Here is a 17301-nt window from a genome sequence, read left to right as displayed (position 1 = left end):
AGTGCATAGACTTTACGTCAGGAAGGCAAATACACACTACTATTACATTTTAAAAACTCACTTGACTACTATATAAATCAGATTCAATGTTTAATATTTATTTTAATGAATACCCTATCATTTATCTCCCAGGTAACTCTCAGCAGTTTCCTGGAGATTTAGGTCTAATTCCTGGAGACTCCAGGGCAATCCTAGAGGGTTGGCAACCCTAGTATTATATGATAAGAATAATATGCTGGGTGATTTTTTAGAATGATCTCATGGGAAACTGCAGCCAACACAATATTTCCTGGCGATTGCAGACACCATTTTTTACAGTTGCCACAAAAACCATGAATTAAGAAGCCCCCCTAGCCTTAAGGGAAGGTCACAGCAGGCCTCTGAGTAGAATCTCTCTCCAGCTCAGAAGAATTAGTAAGACATAGGAGAAGGGAGGTGTGTTTAGTTACATCAAAGGAGCACAGAAGGTGCACCTGCCCCCCCAGAACAGAAAACCAATATGCAAGTTAACTGTGGCAGACTTACCGATAACGGCTTGGTGCGCCGGGCTCAGGAAAATCTTCATTGTGATTGGTGGAGGATTCTCACCAATCAGACGGTGGCCAGGGAGGGACTTGCACACAGGGCGAGGCAGAGAGCCTGGACTTGATTGAGGACTGCACTTTGCAGGTCTGACAGCAGGGAGAGAATAAAAGAGCAGCATGCCCAGCACACGGGCAGATGCGTCGAGGGACGAAGACAAGAGCGGGGCTAAGAAGAGCTGGGGAAGAGCTGCCTAGCGGGTGGATGCTGCTGCCCCAAAGAGCCCCTGTGGACGCCTCTCACCAGACAGGAGTGGCAGACAGCTTCAACCCCAGTCTGTGCACAGTGTGGGGCACGGGGCGAGACCCTGGGAGCTGTGTGAGGTCTCCAGCCACTCAGTGCACACAGCACGGTGCACGGAGCCAGACTCTGGGAGCAAGAGGCTCGGGTCTGCAACCCCTGGCACGCGGCCAAGGCTCCGGGTGCACAGAGCCAGCGAGACTCCGGGAGCCGTCCGCGGCGGCTTGAGTCTCCCTCTCCCGGCAGGTGGTGGGGAACCCGGAAGCCGACCGAGCCCTGGAGCCACGCAGAGTGGTCTGGGCCTCCAACCCTGACCAAAAGCCAAAGCCCCCAAGAGCAAGTGATGGTGTTCGAGGATCTCAACAGGGCGCGGCTCAGGAGGAGCCAGAGGCTCTGGAGGCTTCGCCGAACAAGGACCCACTTGCCTGTGGGGATGAGGAACCCCACCTGGACTTCGGATTCATGAGTTGCTGGGGAATAGGGAAGTCCTTCTTGGCTAGAAAGGGGTTCCTGGAGAGGTGGTCGAGGACGGTCCCTTCTGAGTTTGTGGGCTGCCTAGGGGGCTTGGTGTGAGGCCCCAGGGGCAGTAAAGTCTTCCCTCACAGGTCACTAGAGTGTAAGCCAGGCCCCAGGAACATGGTGGGGCCTTGGGGACCCTTTTAATGGTTTAAAGTTACTTCTATGCTTACGTGCCTTATAATTTGTGATATTGCGCCTTATATTTTGTGATACTGTATTTTATGCTTTTGTGATATTGTATCCTGTGAATTGTGGGCCCCCATATCAGTAAGAAAACTAACATTAGAGCATAAAATCTATATTGAGGCTCTGCTGGGATCCCTCCCCATTACTTACCTGCATTTACTTGTAACTTACCTGAACCCTGGTTGTGGTCATCCATTGTAGAGAAACAAGGTTTTTAGTCCTACATAATCTGTAAATATCTGTATCAGTTATATGTTAACAATTATTTTTTAAGGTTTCCTGTAAATATTAATACTGTACATTTGTATATATGTAAGCTATCCCTTGTTCTGGCCTGACTGTATGGGGAATAGAGGGAACTGGCCAGTATTTTGCAGATCCCTCTCACAGCACTCCTGCCTAGCTACCTATCCCTTCTATTTGGAGAGGGGAGCACATGCTTGTGTGTGGCCAGGTTACATAACTAAACTGTGCTAGTCTTAATCTGCTCCCCATTTCTTTTTCTCAATGGCCTGAGACAATCTTGAAGAGCTCCTCCTCTTGCCCATAGACATTATTCTTCTAAAGTAAAAATACCTAAAACTGTGGGGCTTCCTACAGAACCCATTAGCAACATGCCATAGCCCAGGGATCAGCAACCCCTGGCACTCATGCCAGTGTGGCACGCAAAGGCATTTTGCTTGGCAAGCCTGCCTCAGGGCAGATGGCAGTGAAGGGGCCAGGGCTGCACTGCCACAACAAGGATCAGGCTCTCCGTAGCTCCCCCACCATCTGCTTGGAGGCAACAAGCTGAGCCAAGCTTCATAGATCTTGGCGCAGTGGCTTTCAGCCTCCCTGCCCCCTCCTCTGAGCAGCCTGGGCTCTGTGGCAGGCAGCAGAGGCCTGCCCAGAGCCTGGACCAGCTGTGGCAAGTGGCCGGGAGCCTGCAAGTCACTACAGCAGGTTCCACAAAGCTCCAGCCCAGCTTGTTGCTGGCCCTGGGTGCACCTGTGCCTCGGAGCAGACAGTAGGGGAGCTGCGAGGGGCTTGATCCTGGTTGTGGCAGCATAGCGCTGGCCCCTTCCCTGCCGTCTGCCCTGAGGTGCGAATGCACCTGTTGCCAGCAACAAGCTAGCCCAGGGCTCTGCAGACCTCAGTGAAGCAGCTTGCAGCCTCTCCGCTGCCTGCCACAGCTAGCCTGGGCTCTGGGTGAGCCCCTGCCACCTGCCACACAGCCCGGGCTGTTCACAGCAGGTGGCAGGGAGATCACAAGCTGCTACACTGAGGTTTAGGAGCCCCAGCTTAGCTCATTGCTAGCGGTGGGTGCATGTGTGCCTCCGTGTAGACAGCATGGAAGGGGCCAGGGCTGTGCTGCCACAACAAGGACTGGGCCCCTTGTGGCTCCCCTGCTGTCTGCCCATGGCGCACCAACATTTTACAAGCAAGTTTCGGGTGTTTTTGGCAACAGCCCAAAAACATTGCCAACCCCTGCCATAGCTTCTCCAGCCTAGAAGTACGTTCAGTATATGCAAAAAGCCCCATATATGATGAGGGACATACAAACCTGCCATTCTGGATCACAGCAATGTTCCCTTGAGTTCAGCATCCTGCCGCTGCCAGTGAACAGGTGTCCTTCTTTAAAGACAAAAGTAAAATCTTTGGACAGCTGCTAACTGTGTAGTACTCTGGCACCAAATGCACAGGTCTTCCAGAACACAGTGATCAACTTACAACCTGAAGGGAAGGGCCAGGTCATGGGCAGCCAAGTCTGAGGCCACTCAGAGATCAAGATGGCAACTAGAGTCAAAAGAAGTGAGCAGAATTCAGGGACAAGCCATCAGGAAACCAGGAGATCAAGCACAGAGTAGAGTCAGGGCATAAGCCCAAGTACAGGGAAACTGGATCAAAAGTGGATTGTTAGTCAAGTGAAAAATATGGACAGCACTAGTCATGATCCTAGAGGAAAAGGAAGCCTAGGGGGAAAAGGAGTCATGAAAGAAATCAGACTACAGAATCTGCAGAGATGTCCAGAGCAGAAATGTATAAATAAAAGAGGTAATTATAGATAAAGGCAAGTTTCACCCAAGCAAAGGCTGTCATTTGCCATAAGCCAAAGACCAAAGTCTCTCTATTCCAGGGACTAAAAGAACGCTCATCCAAAGACCAACTTGCATTGATCTTTTCTACAAATAACAACTGTAAGCTTATGGTGGATGTTTACATGGGGACTTCAATCTCAACAAGTTATGTGGCCAAGGCTTTTAACATGCCATGACATGAGACAAAGTGGCTGAGGTGAGGTAATGAAAAGCAAAGCATGGGAGCTTGGAAGATTGAATAGAATCCAAAAGATCTAGTCAAAGAGCAATGGATGGAAATATCTTTATCACCTTCTTACAGATTTTATTTTCTTTTTGACAGTATCTTGTAGACGGCATAACCTCAGGTGGACACATGCAGGCAGAGAAGTCCAGACTGGCTTGTTTATACACAACATGACTATGGCTGTACCAAAGAGGGAATACAGAGGTTGGACACTGCAGCACAAACTCATGCCAGGAAACCAGAGTTCGACTCCAAAATCTTTCTTGGAAAAGACAGAGACAAGCTTCTGAAATCGGTCCCTAATGTGGCCAGGCATCTGATACAACTAAAAGCCCCATGTGGCCTCCAAGATCAGGCTTATGCCAAATGATCCACATGCTGTATGGTTTAAGGAAATGAATACTGTATGGAACATATAATGCAGTAATACTGCCAGCTTCTGCTCTTTGTGCAAAGGTTTCAAAAGCTTCAAGGCTTGGAGGAGACCCACAGCCCTGTGTTCCTTGGCAGTCCTTTCTTTCCAAAGGGCTATTTCAGCTTGCTGAAGCTGCACACACATGAATAGTGCCTGTGCCTCTGAAGGGCATCAGATTCCAGCGTTGCGTTGGGCAATCACTAACTGGCTGACTTGTAGCATGAATTTTTGCAATATCCAGGTTATGTTTTTAATAGGTCAATTGTATGAAGGCCACAGTAGCAGAAACATATTGTCTGATCCAACACGGAAGGTGTTGCGTAGTGATTACAGAAAAAAGGGGTTGAGAATAAGAACTAGTGGATTCTTGTGTTTGCTTCTGACTTACTGTGTAGCATTGGCTGAGTCATTTAGGCTGACATTTTCAGTTGTCCACTGATTTTGCATATCTCAGCTTTTTTGGAGCATAACTTAAGACAGCTGGGGAAATGCCTGCTCCAATTCAAAGTCCTAGAAGCTAACCCCACTAAAGGGTGTGGATGGTAAAATGGCACCGCACCTAATTTTTCAACACTTTCCCACTTATTGGAACCCACAGCCCCAGCTTAGGTGCTGAAGCTCCCTATGCAAAACACAGGGGCAGCTGGTGAGCCAAGCATGGGATTCACAAAAGCCAGCACATAGTGTGAGGAGCCGACTAAGAAAGCCAACAGCGAATGCTTGAGGACACAAGCCTGTCCTTATCAAGGATTGCTCCAATCTTAACCCTTTCTTGGAGCAAGACTCATATGCCAACCCTTCCTCACAACAAATGGCCAGAAGAGGAGGGGGTAAATACATATTATAAAAAACTTAGACTTTATGGGAAGAAAGGACTGGAATTCATGGTTTCTCTTTTCAGGGGAGGGCCCGCGTGCAACCCCCAACCCACAAGCTAGACATGGCCTGCTGTCCAGTGTCATCCAGTCCATGGAGCTCCCCACAGGCTCAAACATTTGGCAGCAAAAGAGCACTACTCCCACCGCAACCAAATTCTTGGACTGTGGGGAGCCCTCAGCCCTGCACACTGGATCAGGCACCTGATCCCAGCAGATAGGGCCAGGCAAGGCTGATGCCAGGTCTCAGGGCCCACTCAGGGGCTGGGGGGGGGCAGTGCCAACCCCCTCTCCCCTCTCAAGGACCAGTCCCAGGGCACAGAAGTGGGAAGGAGCAATGCTGGGCTCCAAGGTCTGCTCCTGGCACTAGAGGCAGGGGTGGGGTGATGCTGGGCCCCAGGGCCCAATCCTGGTGCACAGAGCTCAATCCAGCCCATGGCCTAGTCTTGCCCCACCCATCCAGTCCATGGGGCCAAAAGGTTAAGCACCACTGGGCTAGAATATCATATTCTCCCACTTGCCTTCCCTCTCTCCCTAGCCCCATATAGGGTTCTGGGCTTTTAATTGTTACTTTTCTCAAGCTTTTTGTTACTTTTTTATAATAAAGGCTAATACAACTTTTAAACAAAAGTGTCTGTCTCTGCTGAAGATCAGATAGGCAAAAAATGGCTAGTACATTGATCCTGACAGAGCATAAGGCACCCAATTCCTCAGCACTGTCAAGACTCAGCAATTCTGGGCATGCTTGACTTTGGAAAATTTACTGCTCAGAAGCCTCCAGGGCAAGGTGGCAAATTTTGAACTTAGTCCCCTTTCAGGAACTGTTTGGTGGCATTTAAGCACCTGAGCATTTTGTAGATCAAGCTTCAGGCATCGCAGCAAAAAATTAGGCAATGAGGCCTGACAATCTCTGTGCTCATATGTGCCAATTTAGCACTGCACAGGAAACTGGAAATCCCCAAACTGTCCAAGACAGGTTTATGCCATGTGATTCCAGAAGGAAAACAAAACCCCAGTCTAATTCAATGAGGTGGACTTTGTTTTTATGTTTCCTTAAAACAATGAACACGAGAGCAATGTATTCCAATGTTCCCGTAATGACAGGGAGCAATGACAAATTATTAGGAAATTGTTTTAAAAAATGTTCCCAGGAATTAGAACCTGAAGTTCTAACCCAAATTCTAGGCAGACGAGGTTCTTTGGGTGAATCTGAAAGCTTTTATTAAACCAACTTAAATAGTTGGGGAAAAATTTTTTAGCAAGCTTTTGGCCTTAAAAACCCTTCGTCAGGTTGAGAAAGTCTCTGCAGTTCGTATGTGCTCTTCCTGGATGGAAGGAATAGTAAAGCAGCCAGAGGCTGGCCTTAGCAAGACAGGCAGTCAGTGAAGATGTAAATGGAGGAGTCAGTGGGTGACAGATAGGCTGGGTGGGTGGGGGAGAAAAAAGGAGGATGAATAGTGGGGAGGTACCTGGGGAGTCAGGTGTCAGGCAGGTTATAATGTGTCATAAATCCAATGTCTATATTTAGTCCATGATTTTTTGTATCCAGGAGGTTGATGAAGTGGAGTACATAGGCTTGTCTCTGAGAAGTGTTTTGTAAGTTCCCTTGGAGGATTAGAACTGAGATAGGAGAGAGAGTGGTTTTCTTGTGAGATGTGCCCCCACCGGTACTTGGGTATTCTCATCTTTGATAGACTTCAGGTGTGCGTTCATTCTGGTGCGCAGTTGTTGTTTGGTCTCTCGTATGTATTTTCCACCAGGGCATTTGATGCATTGGATGAGATGCATTACATTTCTAGAGGTGCAGATGTAAGATGCAGGGATGCTGACAGCTCTGTTGCGGGGTGTAGTAATCTTGGCGGGGGTGGAGATGTGTTGGCAGGTTTTGCATTTCTTGTCATGGCATGATCTGGATCCATTCAGTGTGTTTTGGGCTGTAGGAATTTTGCTTCTGGTAATGAGCTTAGCGAGGTTCGGTGCTTGTTTGAAGGCTAGGATGGGTAGTTCTGGGAAGATCTCTTTAACAGGGTCTCTTTCAAGTATGGGTTTCAATTGTTTGAGGATTTTCCGTATGGGTTCAAGGGAGGGGTGATATGTCATAACCAGTGGCATGCGATTCATAGGGGGGGTTTCTTCTGTACTACAGCAATTCTTCACATGGCATCCGGGTGGCTCTTTCAAACGTATAATCTTTCTCTCTGCAGGAGTGTCCTTTTAAGGTCAGTGACGTGGCAATCCTGGGTGTTCTCTTCAGTGCAAATTCAGTGGTAGCTGAGGGCTTGGCTGTATATCACAGCTTTCTTGGTGTGTTTAGGGTGATTGCTGGTTCTGTGCAGATATGTATGTCCATCTGTGGGTTTCTTGTATAACATGGTCTGTATTTAACCATTCTGGATACTGATAATCATGTCTAAAAAGGAGATGTTGGTGCTGGAGTATTTAACAGATACTCAGATGGAGGGATGATGATTGTTCAAGTTCTGATGGAACTCAAGCAGAGATTGCAGGTTTTCAGTCCAAATGATGAAGATGTCATCAATATATCTTAGGTATAGCAAGGGGGTGATGGTGCAGTCCTTGAGGAATTCTTCTTCCAGGTGCCTCATAAAAGGCTGGCACACTGTGGGGCCATTTTGGTGCCCATAGCTGTGGCTGTGGTCTGGAGGAAGTGTTGGCTATTAAAAGTTAAATCGTTGTGTGTGAGGAAGAAGTGTATAAGGTCAATAATATCTTTGGGTCTGTACTCTGAGCTGTAATCTTGCTCTTGTAGATATGTATAGCAGGCTTGGATGGCATCCTGGTGTGGGATGTTGGTATATAAGCTGGTAACTTCCACGGTGGCTGGGAGAGTGTTGCTGGGAAGGTGGTCTATGTTTTTAAGTTTCTGTAGAAAGTCTGTAGTGTCTTGGACAAAACTTGCTCTTTGGGTGACAAGAGGTCTTAGGACTGATTCGACAAAACCTGATATTTCCTCAGTTAGGGTCCCGTGGTTGGATACAATAGGTCTGCTAGGGGTCCCTTGTTTGTGGATTTTAGGGAGCATGTAAAAAGTCCCAAATTCTAGTTTCCTAGTCACAGGATTTCCAGAGATCCTGGATTTCACTGGGAAATCTTGGAATTCCAGGGAAGTGCAGATGCCCTGTACAATATATAAGGTACCTGTCTGCACTGGCCTTACACCACACAGCTGTTCATTTCCTCCCAGCTTTGTTCAGTTATCAGCTCAGAAGCACTGACTTTGCTGCTCTACCTTCCCCGGTTCCTGGCTGGCTAAAGCAGTCATTGTCTTTGGCCCTCTCTTAGCTCATGCCTGATTCTGCTTTCACTTACATTGTTTTACTAATGTAATTTCATTGGTTTCAGTTGGATTACTCCTGACATTTGCCAGTTCAAAACACCTATTCTCTTTCCTGGAAAAAAACCCTTTATAGAAGTTTATCAGAACTTACAGATTCCTATGGAAATTCCCATCACAGTGCACTGACTCTAATCTGGGAGACCTGCAAACACAGGCTGAAAAATGGGAAAAGTATATTCCAGTTCCCAAGTACCCCAGAGCTGTAGGGTGCGATTCTAAATTTGGATCTAAATCCTCTGTCTCAAGCCCATCTATTGTATTTATCTTCCCTCTGCTCTTCTGATTGTGATTTGGGTTTAGACTGTCAACCCCATGACTCAGCCCCATCTCCCAATTTGTAAATCCCATGCTGTACAGTTTGGATCTTTGCCTCTTCTTTTTTTTTTGCCACTGTTACACCTTTTTTAGCTCTAAAAGCAAAGTCACTTCACTCTGACCCTTGACTGCAAACCTAGAGATCAAAATTGTCTGTTTTGTTTCTTCCATGAGCATAACAAAATTGAAGGCCGAGAGGGGATCTGGTGGCTGTCTATAAACATACCAAGGGGGACCAGTGGGGAACAAGAGAGACCCTGTTCCCCTGAGAACTACCAGGAGTAACTAGGAATAACAGCCACAAGTTGACTGAGAGTAGGTTCAGGCTAGACATCAGGAGGTGCCACTTCACGGTCAGGGCGGCTAGGATCTGGAACCAACTTCCAAGGGAAGCGGTGCTGGCTCCTGCCCTGGGGGTCTTCAAAAGGAAGCTAGATAACCACCTCGCCGGGGTCATTTGACCCCAGTACTCTTTCCTCTCATGTCAAGGGGTCAGACTTGATGATCTGCTCAGGTCCCTTCTGACCCTACTGTAGCGGGGCACTAAGGTGCCTGCTACCGACAAGCAGCAATGTGGGCTCAGCTGCCAGTCACCAGGGCAGCACAGGTGTGGGCTGCTGAGACAACCAGTCTGGTCAGCTGACCAGGAGGGGGCAGGGCCTGGCCTATATAAACAGCGAGGCTGAGGCCAGAGTCAGTTCCCCTCTGGCAGCCGAAGAAGAGGGAGCTCTGCTGGGAGTAGGCATAGCAGAGAAGCCCGATGGCCTGAGCGATGTCTGCATTAAGATACTGGGTGAAGGAAACCCTAGCAGGGATATGAAGGAAGGTTAGCCAGTTTGGCTTGGAATTTATGTTGAAACACAGGAGTGTGAGTTTTCTGTTTTGTTGTTGTATTACACCGGAGGACCGGGTGAGGCTGTAGGGGTGGAGGAGGCCTCACAGGAGCTCCCCAGTAGGGGGGGGGTTCCTGGTGCTGGAGAGGGCACTGCGTTTTGGGGTGTCCCGACCCCGGCCCCAGTGTGGGCAGTATCGGGAGGAGCCCAGTGTGGGCGCAGGCGAGAAGCCCCGGTGGGGCGCAAGACCCGGAAAGGGGGTCTGGAGGCCAGGCACGGCTGCGGCCACCTGAGCCTCGATTGCGGGGAATCGCAAGGCAAGGCTCCGGTGCAGGCTACGAGAGCCGCGGGGAGACAGGCCCCGGTGCGGGCTACGAGAGCTGCAGGAGAAGCCAGGAAGCACCCATGAGGGCGCAGGCGGGCAACAGAGACGAGGCAGAGAGCCCGTGAGGGCCCGGGTGACCGTAGGGCCCACGCATGGCCCAGAGGTTCGAGTGCACCATGTCACTGAAGGCAGGGCATGGACTGGGACATCTTAAGGCACCGTGCCAAAGAGGGTAAAAGGCAGCCTCCCCTTACCAATAATTAACATCAAAGACATGGCGGGCGAGATAGAGAGGGTGCATTTGAAACCAATTTGGCACAGTAGTGGGGCGCTAGGGGAGTTCACGGCACCCCTAGGTCATGTCCTGCCACACCTACCAACTATGAAATCTCAACAAGACATGGTAGTGAAAGATGGATATTTTCAGGCCTAGCCATTTTGAAGGACCAGTTGCGAAAGAGGTGAGTCAGAGAGTCCTGGTACATCTTGCAACCAGAAAACCAAAGGGGATTACTGAGGGAGAGAAATAGAGAAGCTGCAGCAAGTGTGACTTACAGGAAAAAGGAACAAGGAAATGGATTTTGGTGTTGTTTTTCTTAGCTGACAAATTTAAGAAGCAAGCTGATGAGCTGTTCAGCAGAAAAAGGTGCCAGCTCCACATTCCCCCAGCAAACACAACGCACAAGGAAGAAAAAAGGCATCAATGGTTAAAAATAAAATATGTTTGTCCTGCTCAAAGGAGGTGGCTTTTTCTGAGCTGGCTCGACACCCTGAAAGGATTAAAAGAATTTAGCTTTTCTTCTTTGTATCATGGAAATCATTTGACAACAGGCATCCAGCTGGGCCTTGTGAGTTAATGGAGAAGGCACTGAAAGCACCAAGAATTCAAGTGCCCGGGAGTGGGCAAGGTGAAGTCTGTCCCAGCAGGTGCAGGGGACACAGGAAAACAAGGCTGGTGGGATTCTCAGTGAGACTTTTTTTTTTTTTAATCAAAATATATTTCTATATAGAGAGAGTTATATATATGCATTCTTGGTCATAAGCTTTCCATCACACATCTTAAAACTGCATTAAGAAACCTGCACTTCCCATTACAATAAATGCATCCAATCCTCTACGCCCCTGCAGACCCTCCCTCCACCCTCACCTATCCAAATTGTAGCCCTTTAGTCCAACCCCCAATTTGGGGTTTACAGTCTCAGTTCATTCACTGTCCTTGTTGCTGTCACTGTCACTTCCCTGCTGCTGATCCGGTTGTAGTCCTTCCCGCTATCTCCAGGTCCAGTTGCATCTCTGTCCTCTTTGTTCTCTCTGTCCACTTCTCTGGACAACCTGCACCACTTGAAAGAGTGACAGGAGTCAGGCTGATGACAAGGGAGTCGGCCATCTACAGACACCTGACTGAGCAGCAGGGGTCACAGGCAACATGTGTCAACCAGTTTGTGTCCTGTGTTAGGAGCACCCTGTGGCAATGCAGAAACCTCCTGGTATACAGACATGCTGAGCCCAAAGAAACAGACTGTGGTAAAATGTTTCTGAGCGAACTTCAGTCCTCCCACCAGAAATCGGTGAGCAAAGTTGGAGAAGAGGTAGCCAACTCCATCTGGATTCTCAGTGGGACACTGCACCTCCAGCGGTGAATGCTGGATAAGACAGATCAGTGCAAGAAGTCAAAGCGCTCCCTTAGCGAAGGGTAGCAGCCTATGAACAGAGCCCACAGGGCACTGTACTTCCAGCAGCTGAACCCACAGAAAATAGAGGGCAAATAGAAACAAGTGATATATCAGCACTTGTTTTTGTTTGTTTTAAAGAAATGAAGCTGCTGTTCCCAGGATCTCCTTTCATTTCATGCAAGGAATACTCAGGTGTTCAGTGACTGCACCTGGGGCAGGAAAGCCTATCTGACTACCCCTCCAGAGAACAAAGCTAGTCAGATGTGCATGCATTACAGATAAACACTCCAGTGTCAGAAGAGACCCAAAGAGGTCTTTCCTGATACCTCAGCGTGAATAATGGCATTGTCTACAATTTGGAGGATAGCACAGATGGAGAGCTTTTGATGGGGACTAAGGGGATAGAGATGATACTGTTACTGAATACTGGAACATATTAACCCAGCTGGGAAATAAATCTTAATGGAGAGGAGTTAATTTAAGAACATTTAACAATGCTTTGTTTCTGCATATCTCAAAGAAACTGAGTTGCATCTGGATTTCAGTTTAGCCCAGGGTCAGACAACAAATCAGTGGAAGAGCTTGGAAAAGAACCCATAAAATTTAGAGACTCCCTAGCTTGCCTCTGCAGCCATACGGCTGAGGGCAAGCAAAACTCAGGCGCATCCAAACCCCAAGTCTCCAGGCTTGGATGCCAGCCAAAGTACTTGGAAATATCTGAATACCCAGGTGGGGGTGGAGGATACTTGCTGGTAGCAGGACCACATATGGTTCTTGAATGACTCACATGGATTTGGAATTGATTTGGCCGATTTGACTTGGACACGAAAAATCTTCCTTAAAAAGAAAACAAAAACCACCCCCCACTAAAATTTAGAACTTCTGACTTCCAGTCCTGTGCCCCATCCAACAGACAGAGAGTAAAAGCCTAATTCCAATACCAACAAAGTTGAGAGCATGATGATAAGTTTTGCCTCTTAGTATTATGGAAATTGAACTTTAGTGTTAATATCCAGCAGGCACAGAAAATAATTCCCTTACACTTACCTTGATTAGGAGTGCATTTGGCTTTATTTGTGTTTTGCTTTCTTGAGAGCATTGTTCCTGCTGGAGGCAGGGAACTGGGCCTTATCGATCAATGATCTGAGTCACTATTGCAAACTCTGTCCTCTTATATAAGAAGCAGAGATATTGTAACAACTATTGGCATCAATGCTGGCCATAGCATACTTTGATCAATGTGATGCAAGACAAAGGCTGCAAAACTGCGCTCAACAATTTAGCCCTTTTCTTTTATTAGGATGAATCTCCTAGAAACAAAGCAAAAGGACCAACTTTTCCTAAAACAAATCTGCAAGCTTTGCTGCACCTACAAACCTACAAAGTAGCTTCATTGTACATCTTGAAACACAACTGGGAAATTAAGGAAGTGTGCAGCTGGAGAGATAATGAGAACAGATAGTTATCCTTGTCATCTACATTTTTCTACAGGGATATATTTTGTTCTTTCAAGGTTATCCTACAAAATGTCCTTGTGCCATAGTACACCTCAGCAAATTCTGCCATCAGGGAATAAGTACAGTAAGTAGATCAACTTTCTTATGTTAACCTTTTAATAGCAAATTCTCTCATTACGTCACAAGGGCATTCAGGGCAATATTTATAAAGGACACATGTCAAGGTCGTGGTAAGATGCAGATAATTGGAAATTATTTCCTCCATCAGAAAAGTGAAATGGCTTATAGACTTTTCTGTTACAACCCAGAAAAAATGCCCTGCAGCTGCCTCCTTCCAGAGCAGAGCATGATGTTCAGGGATTCATAGTGGATCAGCCCCAACCTGATTTCATGGAAGCCAGTAAGGGGCAAATTTTTAAGATCTCAAGAGTCAAGCACTGAGCTCTACCTAGCTGGTAGGTCCATTTTGCAGGAGGCACTGCTAACACCTATGGTCTTTCCCCAGTCAGAAACTGAATTGGAACCTGGAGATGTTTTCTGTTTCTCTAGATGTATGCCCAGCTGAGCACACAGAGCTTTTTAAAGACTTCATGGGAAGTTACTATGTTCCCAACAGCTCCCTGGTCATTTGTCTAACTCATTAAAATCCATATGCCCCTTTTGACATATGTCAGTGGCTTCCAAGAAGTCCCTGCCCCATCGACAAGCTACGCAGCAGCCTCTGTAGCTAGAAAGAGCATCGACAGTGCAGAGGAGTCTACTGAGAGCAAGACAGAAATGCTAATTCCCTTATGAGAATATCATTTTTTAAAATTCAAATTATCTTCTAATCCCTCACATGGAATCTGGAGTTTAAGATCAATTCTCTACTTTAAAAGTCTTGCTTTTCTGAAGAGAAAGTAAAAATCGCCACTCTGTCAATAGATCTAATTTGCAGGTTTTAAAAAACCCCTCTTTCACCTCATTTTTAACCACTACAGGTGACAAGACATATGAGATCACTGGGTTTATGCAAACAGATTTGGAAGCCTCTTTATACTCGCTTGGATTGTGGGGTATAATTTGAATTTTGCACTCTCCTTAAGTTAGAATATGTTATTTATTATTTCCCCAAATATTTATCACTGATGGGGTGGACTCAAGTGAGCTGTGTTTAGCACAATGATTCTCATTAAGTTTGATTTACATTCTTTTCCATTGTTTTCATTTTTGTATACTTAATTTGGTTTTTGTTCATTTTGTCTGTACTGGCTGTGCTGTGGTTTTCCTGTGGTTTTGTTTCTATGATAAAAAAATGTAACACAAAAATCATTTGAGAAAGCAAAAACAAAGACCATCTGAGATTTAATTTATCCCTCAAGTAATTGGATTTTTAGCAAGCCAAGGGCAAAGGGCTGACAACAGAACATTTCTAAAAACATCTGTATTACTTCCCCATGCAAACAGAGTGACCCAGTTTGGGTGTGCGATTATTATAATTTATAATAATAGTATTAAAATACTACCAAATGGACTGTCACAGCTAATCCCTCCTTAACCCAGAGATTATCTGGATCAACAGGAGTGTTTTCCATCTCTGTCTACGATGGTTCTAGGATTTATTGTTGTTTACATAGAAAATGTCTGAGGGTTAAAGTCCCCAATGTGAATTCAGTGAGCTGTGCGTTATTAGTGATCTTTATGCCAACTTCCTGTTCAACGTTGGATATGTCATTAAAACTACTTGGGCTGGCCCTGCTCCCACCAGAGACAAAGACAATTAATTTCCCCCTTTCCATAGTGATCACAGCAACACTTTACATACTGAGGACTTATTTGTTGATGTTTGTAAAGAATTTGCAATCCTGGGATGCGCAAAGCTTTATAGAAGAATGAAGTGTGTATAGCACTGTCCATACTTAAAACGGGGCATAGTACTTGAGCCAAGATCAGCATATTTTAAGTCAGACCTATATACTATACAGTTTTGATGCCCAGAGTGCATTGGATGTTCAGACCCAAAGGATCAATTTGTTTGCTATAGTTGAAGGAGGCCACCAATTCTGCTGAAAATGTTACTATGTATTAAGCAAAAGGCAAGGACTTCTTTGGGTGATACCTTTTATTAAACCAACTATGTAGCTGGGGTAAAGTTAGACAAGCTTTTGAATGTAAAACAGATCTTGGGTCTTACATTCAAAAGCTTGTCTAACTTTATCCCAACTACAGTTGGCCCAATAAAAGATATCACCCTAAGACAGGCTTGCCCAACTTACGGCCCGCAGGTCGCCATGTGGCCCACCAAGCCATTTTCGCTGGCCCGAGGTCCCCTGCTCGGGGCAGGCACGGAGTCCTGGTGCCTGCTCTGCACTCCACAGCGGCAGCGGTGGCAAGGCAGCGGTGAGGCGAGGCAGGCAGGGCCAGCCTGCAGGCCCCAGCCGGCAGCAAGGAGAGGGGAGCTGCTTACCCCCGCGAGGCCGGGCTCATCCTGTCAGCTGGGTCCCGCTGCTGCTGCCCCGAGGGCTGCCCCAGCCACGCCTGACTGGACTTCTTCTCTGGCTCCACCCCTTGTCCCCGGCACACAGCCGGAGGAGCTGCAGCATGGCCCATGCCCTGCCCGCATACATGGTGGACGGAGGCACCGGGTAAGGCCCTGCACAAAGCTGGGGGCACCTTGGAGCCAGGCCGGGGCCGCGGGGCACGGGGTTGCTGGAGCCAGGCTGGGTGGGAGGCAGGAGGAGCCCAGCTCAGAGGCGTTCTATGTCCAGCCATCTGCTTGGTGGTTCAGTTCCTGCTAATGTAGCCTGCATGGCTGAGGATGGGGGTCTGCATGCTGCTGGAGCAGCCTGTACAGTGAGAGGATCCTAGGGGCCCACCCCCACAGCATTCAGCCTGTGCAATACATGCTGGTGTCATCTGGGGCCCACAGCCTCACCAGATCTGAACAGTCCTGGACTAGCTTATCCGTGAGATCTCTTCCACGTCTCTGCAGCATATGCCTACAATTTCTATTTAATTAACTACAATGACCATGATCAAGTTAGTAAAGGACACTTGCACACATTATGTTGGCAGAAATGGACAGCACAAACTTCCCCTTATGGCTCCAGCTGCATTCAACCTTGAAAACAAGCATGTTGTGCTAAATCAAGGACATCTCTTGGTGTTATACACAGGTATTTAACTTTACTGTGGTCTTAATTTTAGAAGAAAACAGTTAACCAGTAACAGGAAGTAACATGGTCACTGTGGTTAATTAAATAGAAATTGTAGGCATATACTGCAGAGACGTGGAAGAGACCTCAAGGATAAGCTAGACCAGGGCTGTTCAGATCTGGTGAGGCTGTGGGCCCCAGATGACTCCAACATGTGTTGCAGAGGCTGCACGCTGTGGGGATGGGCCCCTAGGATCCCCTCACTGCACAGGCTGCTCCAGCAGCATGCAGACCCCATCCTCAGCCATGCAGGCTACATTAGCAGGACATGGACCACTCCTCCCCACCCACCACAGGCCTTTCCCCCTTGCACAGCAGTGGGAGAGGTGGCTGCCCAGGCCCATGCTCTATATATTAACTGCTTACAGACCCCACGTAGACTGTGGTGGTGGACGGATCAATGTCGACCTGGAAGGGTGTGGGCAGCAGAGTCCCCCAGGGCTCAGTCCTTGAGCCAGTGCTGTTCAACATCTTCATTAGCGACCTGGACAAGGGTGTAGAGAGCACCCTGTTCAAGTTCGCTGATGACACCAAGCTGTGGGGTAAAGTGGACACACCGGCAGGCAGGGACCACATCCAGGCAGACCTGGATAGGTTGGAGAAGTGGGTGGATCTGAACAGGATGCGGTTCAACAAGGACAAGTGCAGGGTGCTGTACCTGGGGAGAGGGAACCAGCATTATGGTTATAGGTTAGGGGCTGACCCTCTTGGCAGCACAGAGGCAGAGAGGGATCTTGGAGTCAGGATTGACTCCAGGATGAATATGAGTCGCCAATGCGATGAAGCAATAGGCAGAGCCAACCGCACCCTGTCATGCATCAACTGGGGCATCACTAACAGGTCCAGAGAGGTCTTGCTCCCCCCCATGCGGCACTGTCAGGCCGCAGCTGGAGTCCTGTGTCCAGTTCTGGGCGCCGGACTTCAAGAAGGACATGGGGAACCTGGAGAGGGTCCAGAGGAGGCCACTCACATGGTTGAGGGCCTCCGTGGCCAGCCCTATGAGAAGAGGCTGAGGGACCTGAATC

General features: G+C 47.8%; 1 pseudogene across 1 annotated transcript in view; it reads right to left on the bottom strand.

The window, feature by feature from the left end:
• Positions 1-7217: 7217 nt before the first annotated feature.
• Positions 7218-17301, bottom strand: part of LOC149856258 (uncharacterized) — a 198231-nt pseudogene continuing 188147 nt past the window's right edge. Inside the window, exon 9 of the transcript XR_016438376.1 lies at positions 7218-11292. The product of XR_016438376.1 is annotated as an uncharacterized LOC149856258 (transcript). The remainder of the gene's footprint in view (positions 11293-17301) is intronic.

This window comes from Crocodylus siamensis, chromosome 10 (assembly GCF_052110815.1).
Source record: "Crocodylus siamensis isolate JL-2025a chromosome 10, ASM5211081v1, whole genome shotgun sequence".
NCBI classification, from domain to species: domain Eukaryota; kingdom Metazoa; phylum Chordata; order Crocodylia; family Crocodylidae; genus Crocodylus; species Crocodylus siamensis.
The sequence above is the reverse complement of the archived record's forward strand: the minus strand, read 5'-3'. Positions and strand labels throughout refer to the sequence as shown.